Genomic DNA, 10168 nt, shown 5'->3' with positions numbered 1-10168 from the left:
GACGTGTTGAGGTTTTCACCAAAGGCTGCACCAATAAGCTCGGAGCTCGGAAATTCATTAAAGATCCAGAGGAAGAGGGAGCAATTATTAAGAAACTGCTAATGTCTTTGAGGCAAAAAAAGAAAAAGAAAAAAGAACCGCAGCAGATTCATCAGTTATAAATACGACCATTTAATTCTTGGACCCCTGTTCGGTCTGGTCTTCTAGGTGGAAATACGCCACAAACTAATGAACACATCAATACCACTATGCTTGAGGTGATAAGGGATTATAACACATTCTATAAAAACATAATGAGGGCATTAGCAACATTATTATTTGGACATTATATAACATTTTCAAAATGGGCCAAATCCCAAAGGATTTAGAGCTTTCTAGGGCAGAGGCATGACTAATAACATTTTCATGAAAGCCTTTCCACATTTTAAATGTTATTTCTATAATAATTGCCATAATTTGCAATACATGTCATTTTTCATGACAGAGATATACGAGAAAATGCTTAGATGAATTTGAATTGCGAAAAATACTCCATATTCAAGACTTAAGGGCTCCTCTGTTATGTGACATAATTATATTCTTCTCAACTGTAATCTGCTAAACTCATGACTGCGTAGCCGTCAAATAAGTCGGCTCCCTCCACGGCCATTCAAGCTCATAAATGAGACGTAAAAGCCGTGTGAATCTAAACTGTCAAATAACTGCTTTGGATGGCCCTCATCTAACTGAAGAAAACATCTACATTCATTCTCTTGTAAGGAAATCTGCCGATGAAACCTTCACAACAACTAAATAAAACTGAGACGTTAGATAGAAAATAATTAAGCACAAAGTGTGGAGGTTTTTTCCCATGCACACACACACTCATAAAGCTGGTTCTGTCAACGCAGATGGTGCTGGAGTTAATTCACACGGCATTCCCTGTGTTTAACTGGGTCATCCCAGCACCAGAGCCGTGTCTTGATACGATGTTTAGCCGACACGCAGTCCCAGGGAGCTTGAAGTGCACAAACGTTTTATTTGCCCATTAACAGGGAGGATGTTAAGACCAAACTTGAACAAAACAACGCTCTCCCTCTTGTCCTACAGTAGTTAGCAGAGAGAGGAGGGGAGATAAGAGCGGGAGCGGGGAGTTTTTAATTTGGGAAGCCTCGTAAACACTACGTGCATCTGCCCGCGTTTACATAATGTTGCAGCTGCTGCCGCTGCTACGGCTTTTTCGCCAGATCCTGCTTTTCTGCTCGGCCCAAGCACACAGGGGGAGGAAGTGGAGGAGGAGGAGGAGGAGGAGGAGGAGGAGAAAGATGAAAATGAACGTGCTGATGAGCCAGCATGAGTTTGAAATATTTTATCACCACAGCTATCATCATTATCGTCATCATCGCCTCTGTCATCTTTATGAACACAGTAGTTGTAAAAATGTCCTGATGATGATTAAGAGAAATGATGAGGTGACGATTTTGTGTGTGTTGCTGGGATTTTTTGATTTACTTTCACGCCTGTCCAAATTAAATTATTAGCCACAATTTATCTTCGGAACAATCGCAAGGTTTCTGCTTTTGAATTGCTGAGGACAGTATCGGTGCACTCTTTTTTTTTTTTAAATTGACATTCATGTAACAAAACGTCGATGCTCGGCTCCCCAGTGCACATTACAATCCATGTGAACCCACTTTCTTTTACCTCTCCGCGGGTGCCACAACAAGCTAATCCCCTCCCTGCTAACTTGTCCTCGCAGCCCATTACAGTCAGCTCACATCCAGACGTGCCACTGGGCCCGATGACAACAGGGCCTGATAAGCTATGAACGTTCCTCTGATTTTGGCCGCCTGATTGGCTCTTCGTCTGGACCAGTATAGGTCGAGCCCCCACAAGAAAAGCTCCCCCTTCCTCCTCGGCTGGGTTTCAAACTCACTTATATTTTTGCTCATACGCGGGTCATGTGCGAAATAAAATGTGCCTGTCTATAAAGTGGCCAATATACGGCCGCAGATTGAAAGAGAGATTGCCAGGCTTAGCATCTGCGACCCTCCGCCTCCTCCGTTCTCCGCTGCCCCTCTTGTCTGTTTCGAGCGAGCCAATGTTTCTGGCTCTGGGTATTTATCTGTGGCGCAAATATGCAGCCCGTGTCTTGCAGGGCAGCAGGCGTTTCAGCGACATCACAAAGATGGATTAAGTCATGCGTTAAATTGCCTCTTTGAAGGAAATGAATAAATAAATTTGAGAGACTAATTCCTTGACTCTCTGCACCATCTCTTGTGTGAGTGTGGCTGCATAATGCTGGCTTAAATGTACCCTCTGCTCTGCACTGTTCTCCGTTGTGTTCTGTTGGTGTGTTAATTCAAAAAATTACATTTGTCACGACATAGCAATGTCAAGACGCTACAAGTGCATTCGTTTACTAAATGCATTAGGACACACAGGGATGTTGGACCTATTGTCTGGGAAAATGTTTGACTACTTCAACAGTCGGACATTATAGACTCTACCCCTCGTACAGTCATCACTTCTTATATGGTGAGCCAGCGAGGACAGCACCTTCAAACACAGCAGTGAAGACCGATAGATATTTGGTAGGGCTGGGCAATATGGCCTTAAATAAATAATGCAATATTTTTAGGCTATACCGCGATAAATTATATAAATCTCAATATTTAGAAATCTCCTCTCAATCACTGTACAAATGTTAAATTCAGGAAGTGGCTTGGCTAGCGGACGTTAGCGTTTCCGATGGTCCCTGAATGCGCCTCGTCGGAAGACATCAGAGGTAGCGAACAGTTTGCTGTGAGAGGGGTATGAGAAGAGGAGCCAAAAAGGTTTATATGAAAGAAGCATCACCGAAACACGCATGCCCATGCAAAGTAATTGAAAGTGCAAAATCATTAGGCAAGTTATTTGGCAAATTATTGTTCCTTGAACTTAAAAATTGTGTAGGCAGCTCAGACGAGAGAAGGCAAAGGCTGGTTGTGCATGCAGTGACGAAATAAACTGAGAGAGAAAAAACTGAAAAAGATGATCAAATAGGTACATGTAGTAAACTCAGCTAGTGCATTTTACTTTTTAACGTCACCGGGGAGATAATGTTTTTACCCCATCCATTCAGTTTGTTTGTCAGCATGATTACGCAAAAACCACAGAACAGATTTCTACGAAACTTGGTTGAAGAATGATACATGGGCCAGGAAAGAACATTTCATTTTGACAGGAATCCAGTTTTTTTTCTCTCTCTCTCTCTCTCTCTCTTTCACCTTTCCTTTGACATTTTCACTGATTTCCCAGAGGATCATTCATGGACCTTGATGTCAAAAATATGCCATATTTAGATGACTGATGTGTGAAATTTGGTGCAGCTTGATTGATTTTAAGGGGACTAGTGGAGGTATGTGTCATGAAGTGCCATTTTAGTTACTCTACTCATACTTTTTGCTTTAGCTACCATCATGCCATTTAGAACCTCTATGAAAACTAGACAACCTCGGCTATGACTAGTCTACAACTAGTTTATATAGTCTGCATTTGGCCTGCATTGGCTTACATGAGCTGTATAACACAAATCCAGTCATGCACAGACTCTATGCCAGTAGTGGACATTTTAGTAAACAGCCTGCAGAGTCGGCATTCTGGCAGAAATACTTTCACCTCTATTGAAAGTGTATTAAGCCTGTGGAGTCTGAGGCCTCGTCAGCCACTTTAGAAGTAGTTTGACCTGCCATGACATTTTTATATATTTCACCTACCTGAAAACATTGATCCCAAAGGGCTGTGTATGCTTTTACTGAGCCAGGCTATGCACCCTTAATCTCAAGAGGAGTGGAAATGTCATCAACAGTGTGGTTGTGGAATCAGGAGAGTTGAAAGCAGGTTTTGTATGAGGAACAAATTTAGGCTTAGAAACCAAACACCTGAGGCAGCTGGATTGATACTGAAAACATAACCATTTTAACTTTTACTTCCTCAAATTGTAATTTTGATCTCTATATGAGTGAATGTTTTCAATGCACTGCATACTATACGGAGACAGGCTTAGCATTTCTGACAATCACAAGCTAAGAAGGAATATATTATTTACATTGTAAGGTAATATGACCAGAATTAAAGCCAGACAACATATCAGTGTATATCTAAAAAGAAAATAAAAGCTTCTGTAACTAGATCCACTACACCTCCTTCCACCATTAGTCCTCCATAAAAAACGGGGAGGAGTTCCATTGTGAGGCTTTGAATTTTCAGATTTTACAAGCTGTGAAATGTATTTGTCAGCCAGGCTACAACATTAAACGAGGTTGGCTGTCGGTTAGAGAAGGAATCACAATAAAGCGATAGTGAGGATTAGGGCCCTTTAGTGTTTCAAAACACCAACAGATGAGTCTGAAAACATCACGGACATTAAGCAAGTGAGCAAAGATAGTGTACAGCTGATTGCCACAAATTCAGGCTGCACCAAATATATGAAAGTGTCTATACTGCACATTTATTAGTTTCTGACTCAGGGAAAGTCGGAAGAACAGTAAAGTTCCGAACTACTGTCTCGCTGAACTATCCCTTGTTAAAAGAAATCAAACACATTTCTTTTCTACCTGATCTCCTTTAGATCTCCTTTATTTTTTTCACTTCCACTCACCGAGCATCTCCTGAAACTGTTTGGAGTCCCCCAGGATCCTGCCTCCCACTTTGAAAACCTCTGTTATTGTACAGTCACAGGGTCTATAAATTTCCCAGTTGTTCTTATGTAGCCTCTTATTCATCATTTCTTTGCTGCTAACAACAACCAAACACATCTGACTGGGGGAATATAAAGGCGATGAGATTCAGAAATCTAGTCTGAGCCAAGGGAGAAGAGCTCTGGAGGTTTATCAAAAATCAAACCTCGGCACTGACTAGCTTCAAACCGCTGTCACTTGGCAACAGCACATTCTTGATGCTGAACCTCTTCTTTTTCATATCTTATAATTCACTCTGCAGAGAATAATTATCCTAGATCCTTTGGTAATTTCACCTCAAAATACCCTGAGTGTCTCCTTCTACGTGCGTTTAAATGTCAAAACCAATATATTTCACTCTTTGCCAGATTTATCTTGACTTTTAAAACTCCTCTGGTACATGCTGCTGTGATTCATCAGACGACCAGTAGGGACTCTTTCGAAATTGTTGTAATCAGAGGGTAATGCAAAAATTAGGCCAGAAACGCCCTGGGAAAACCTCTCAAGGGAATTCAATCATACTGAGACAAGCTTCCCAGAATCCATTATTGCAGTGCCTTTACAGGAATCTGTGCTGTGGCAAATTTATACAAATCTGCTCTATTACACAGTGTGATATAGAAGAGTTTAACCAAAGATTGGAATGGACAGTGACAGTAGCAACACAGTAAATTTGCAACATGTCAGCAAGATTCATGGTGATGGAGCGAATCGAGCCCAAACTTACCAAGAGGTCCATTGATGGGAAGCAAAGTGAAGATATCACCATACTAATAAAGGACTTCTTAAACTAAATGGTCAAATATCTGAGAATATTGTGAACAACAGCCAGTACACAAGGTAGTGACATAATTCACTAGCCTTAATGTTGTCTTTAAAAGAGACTTATTATGCTTACATTTAGGTTCATATTTTTTATTTGGATTCTAACTTGAAATAGTTTGCATGCTCTGATGTTGAAAAAACACTCCACTCTCCCTTTTACTGTCCATTGCTGCAGCTCCTCTTTTCAGCCTCTGTCTAAAAAGCTTGGTTTTTGCTTTTGTCTCTTTAAGGCCCTCTTTCCGATTAAGCCCGTCTACTCTGATTGGCCAGATGGCCAACTATGTCATGATGGTCCACCGCTTCCAGCGCACTTGGGTAAAGTGAGCCTCTTTCGGCCTGCCAGACTTGCAGCAAGTAATGCATTATGTAAATGTGGGTCATGTGACATGACAATGATGCATAAGTACTTGCAGGACCACTGACCAGGCATTTCATGAGCTTCTTTTACATACACAAAAACCACTACAATACACTTAAGGTCTAAAGTGTCAGAAGAATGTAGACACACAAACACAAAACAAACCTCTGTGGTTGCTATGAGGTTTCACCAATTTCGTATTGTTGGAATTCAAGTCACCTATTTGTGATGCGTTAGCTTCTAGCAGATGTTCTGGGGTTTTCCTCGCTTGTTCTCGTCTGCTGTTTGGTGCTGGTTGTGTACAGTGGGTTTATCAGAGCTTGTTTGCTGAGAGCTGCCAGCTGCTTCGGGAAATTACACTGATGAGAGATGTGACATGGAACAAAAACAATAAAGTTGTGGACCGTAAAACAATAAGCTGAAAGGTATTCTTTTGAAAGTATCTCTCCCCATCATCTCCCCCCAGTCATCCCAAACCCTTCCCTGAGTCTATCAGGCAACCTTCCTGGCTTATCATTGGCTGTAGATATAACCCACATGTTGAATGGGTCACAGTGGGTATTCTGCGGTGGAGTCAATGTCTCTCTGAAATGTGCATTGTCTCCATTTTCTAGTAACTTAGAGACTCCCTAAGTATCCGGACCTTTCAAATGTTCTCTCAAAGGATATTTTCAACAAGGCATAAATCAACTTCTAACATCCACATTGTCCTTATGACTCCATCACCACCCAAAGGCACTACTTCACCCAAGAGCTAGCTGTACTCCTTGTCCACCCTTGCCATGTACAAGTGAGGCTGCATTTAAACATCATGACAGACCTACTTTAATATATTTTATAATGCACCAACTTACAGATTTTCTTGCACAGTTTGCAGCGTTAGTTCCGAGAATTTCTTTCTGCACAAGTAAAATCGGTATTGTACACTGAAATATCAATTCAAATCAAATAGAAATCGAATTGAAACCTTGTGAATCGGAATCAAATGGATTTGAGAAATCAGAGGCGATACTCAGCCCTAATTAGCATGTTCTTAGAGTAACACAAGTAAAAGCCTAGAATAGCCATATTCAGATTAATACATGACAGGATTATGTTTAAAGATTAAATCTGATGTCAGAGGGTCCCTGCGAGGGGACACAGTGGAGGACCTGATTAGAATAAGTCTTGATGGAACTAGCTTGGAGGAGTTTGATGCTAAGGAGGTGGTAGAGATGAGGTTCAGTCAGGGGTTAAAGAGCTAAAAGGCCCCAACTATAAGGGGTGGCCTTCAAAGGTGCCAGGCCCTACCGGTCCTCAGGGGGATGTGAAATTCCTTCCTTTGTAGTGGTTATGCTGTAATGACATAATGAGCTGGTTAGGTTTAGGTTTACCTCGTGTTTACATTTATCTTATATTTATTTGGTTTTAATAAAGAAAAAGAAAAAAAATTTAACTTAACAATTTTTTCTCAGCACATTCATCTACTCTTAAAGCACTACTTCCCTTTATGATTTAACAATAAAAAAGCACATTGCCGCTCTTGTTAGTGTCTATTAGCAAAACATTGTGCGCCTAAATTGAGTGCTGAAATTTCCAGTAAGTAGCATCAGTGCTACTAGTGGAAAAAGTCACTCTGGAGCCCTGATTTGTGAGTGGTGGTGATCCCATCATCCATCATTCCTTCACCCTGGCCCTTTTCTTATTTGTGGATTATAAAAAATAATACAATGCAACCCCACATTGATTTTCATGGCCTTACACAAATCTACACTGTCTTTAAACTGTAGCAAGGGCCAACCGTCTTGACTAATCTGGTCTTAAATTCCAGCCTATTATTCCACAGCAGGGGAGGGTAATTGCTTTGAACACTCCTAGAGCCGCAGTGAATACTTGGTTATACCCTTTGGTCTCAACAATGCCCTTGCTGTGTTCCAGGCTCTTCAATGATGTGCTGCGTGACATGCTTAACAAATGTGTCTTTGTTTATCTTGACAACATCCTCACCGACATCCAATCAGGCCCTTCCAATGAGGGTGGAGTCCCACAAGGAGGCCCCCTGCTTCGTTAGATTCTACCTTTCTCCAAGGTCATCAACCCTTTAGTGGTCGGCCTCCAGCTTCCTGCTGCCATTAGGATTCATTCCACTTCCCAGGCCTATCATATCAAACCTGTTAAGGGAGGCACTGAGGTGCCCCCTCAACCTGCCCAGCAAGCTGATGGAGAGTCTGCCTGCACAGTCAGACGTCTCCTCCCAGGGTGGGAGGTGTCTCCATTACCTGATTTGACCCATTACTACCTCTGCCAACAAGGTTATGCTTTCATTGCCATTTGTCTTTTTGTTTGTTTGTCTGACTTTTAGCAAGATTACGCTTAAACTGCAGGACCGTCTTTACTGAAACTTGGAAGAGTTGGGAAACAGATAAGACGATAGAATTGGACTTTTCTCTTTATATTAGAGCTGTGAAAAATAACGCGTTAACGCGTTATGATTAAATTACAGGATTAATTCGTTTTTTTTTTTTTAACGCATTTAACGCATGCGCAGAAGGACCTTCCAATTCCGCCGCCTCTGCACTAGTTGCCGCTCTAATGCAGTCAGACGGCAGCTGCCATTCAAACAAACAAACAACATGGATAATTCTGATGAACCTGAGGACCTTCTGGACGGGAAGATCGTGTTCCAAAAAAACAAAGATCGAACATTCAGTAAAACCAAGGTGATATGCACACTCTGCGAGAAGTTATCGTTTCGACGTAGCAATACCCGCCTAACCACCGCAACGCGAAGCATGTGTTGGTCCGCAAGGGGCGTTCAAGTGGAATGCGCCAAACCAGACTCACTCGCAGGACACATTGTGCAAAAGAAGCGGTCAGCTTTACTGTCAGAGAATTTGAACAAGTTAGTTTGCCTCACCAACTGGCTAAAGACCGAGTAGCTAAGAGGGCCTTTAGAGGCATTAGATTGTATCATGTTGTGGTTAATGGTTGTGTGACAAAAAATATAAAAAATGTCAACCATCCTATGGCTAAGAAGCTCAAATAATTTCTGTTTGATTTAAAAAAAAAAAGTTTTATTCAACCACACAATGGCTAAGGAGCCCGAATATTGTTTAGGATGAAGATTATATTAATGTTCCATATGGAAAAGCAATGATAACTGCTGAAGAACTGCTGAGTTGCAGCACAAAAGAAAAGTTAAATGTCATAAATCTTGTTTTCACAAAAATATTCCGAGAAAATCGGTAATGTGATTAATCATGATTAATCCATAGAAACCTGTGATTAATTTGATTAAAAATTTTAATCATTTCACAGCCCTACTTTATATACAATTGCAAGATCTAAGATCAAGCACATTTCAGGTAGGTTCTATTTATGAGTATGTGCAATTTAGTGAGGCATGATTGAATTTAAGGGAACTGTTGAACCTAAGCCAAAGTATTGGCTCTACTGAGTGACTTGTAGTTGGTTTTAAAGTTTCTATAAAAACATGATTTTGTATTTCAGATATAGCATAGCCAAGAGGTGACATGATACATGAACTGACATTTGTTTTAGCTCATTTCTAAATGTCCTTTTGTGAATTGTCATTCCTTTTCCACCCCTGTCTTAATTAAATGAACACAGTTAATGGGATCACATCATCAAACCTTTTAATTGAAATAGGATCAAATAATCTTATTAAACAGGTGAAATATAAAATAATCTTTTTCAATGGCCTCTGCAATTATAAAGGTCTGCTTCTCCCTTCAGCTTAAGCAATCAAAGATGAGAAATTATTTGTACAGTGATCAGGGTCTACATCATTAAAATCATTATCTTTCCTGTTAAGATGTATTTGCAGACACAGGCTGACCAGAGGATCCTGTATTGTGCTGTATGTTGTTGTTAGATTAACTGTATTGATGTTGTTGTGGCTCACTGGGTACTTCACCAGGAAAGCTTGAGAAAAACCGAACAAACTCTGACAGGAGATACATCAAGAGGAATGATATGCAAGCCAATTGTAAAGTATCTAGATGGGTGTGAGAGATACTGTGTCTACCTTCGGCAGACACGATAGAGGGCAGAGCGATATCAACAGCTTGGCCTATTATCTGGTCTAATGGAGGCCCTTCTGTTAGAAACAAAAGGCCTCGGTTGTTTTGCATCAGCTCTTCTGATGACTGGCTGACATTCGTCCCACGCCGATGGAGTCAATTAAAAGCTCCATCCGTCAAGCGGCTACAGCCGCCTGACGCCCAGCCTCAGCGAGAAATACACACACTGTCGCTCATTCACCACTTTACTGTCATGTGTGTGC

The sequence above is a fragment of the Pleuronectes platessa genome, chromosome 17, assembly GCF_947347685.1.
Source record: "Pleuronectes platessa chromosome 17, fPlePla1.1, whole genome shotgun sequence".
In the NCBI taxonomy this organism is placed as follows: domain Eukaryota; kingdom Metazoa; phylum Chordata; class Actinopteri; order Pleuronectiformes; family Pleuronectidae; genus Pleuronectes; species Pleuronectes platessa.
The sequence above is the reverse complement of the archived record's forward strand: the minus strand, read 5'-3'. Positions refer to the sequence as shown.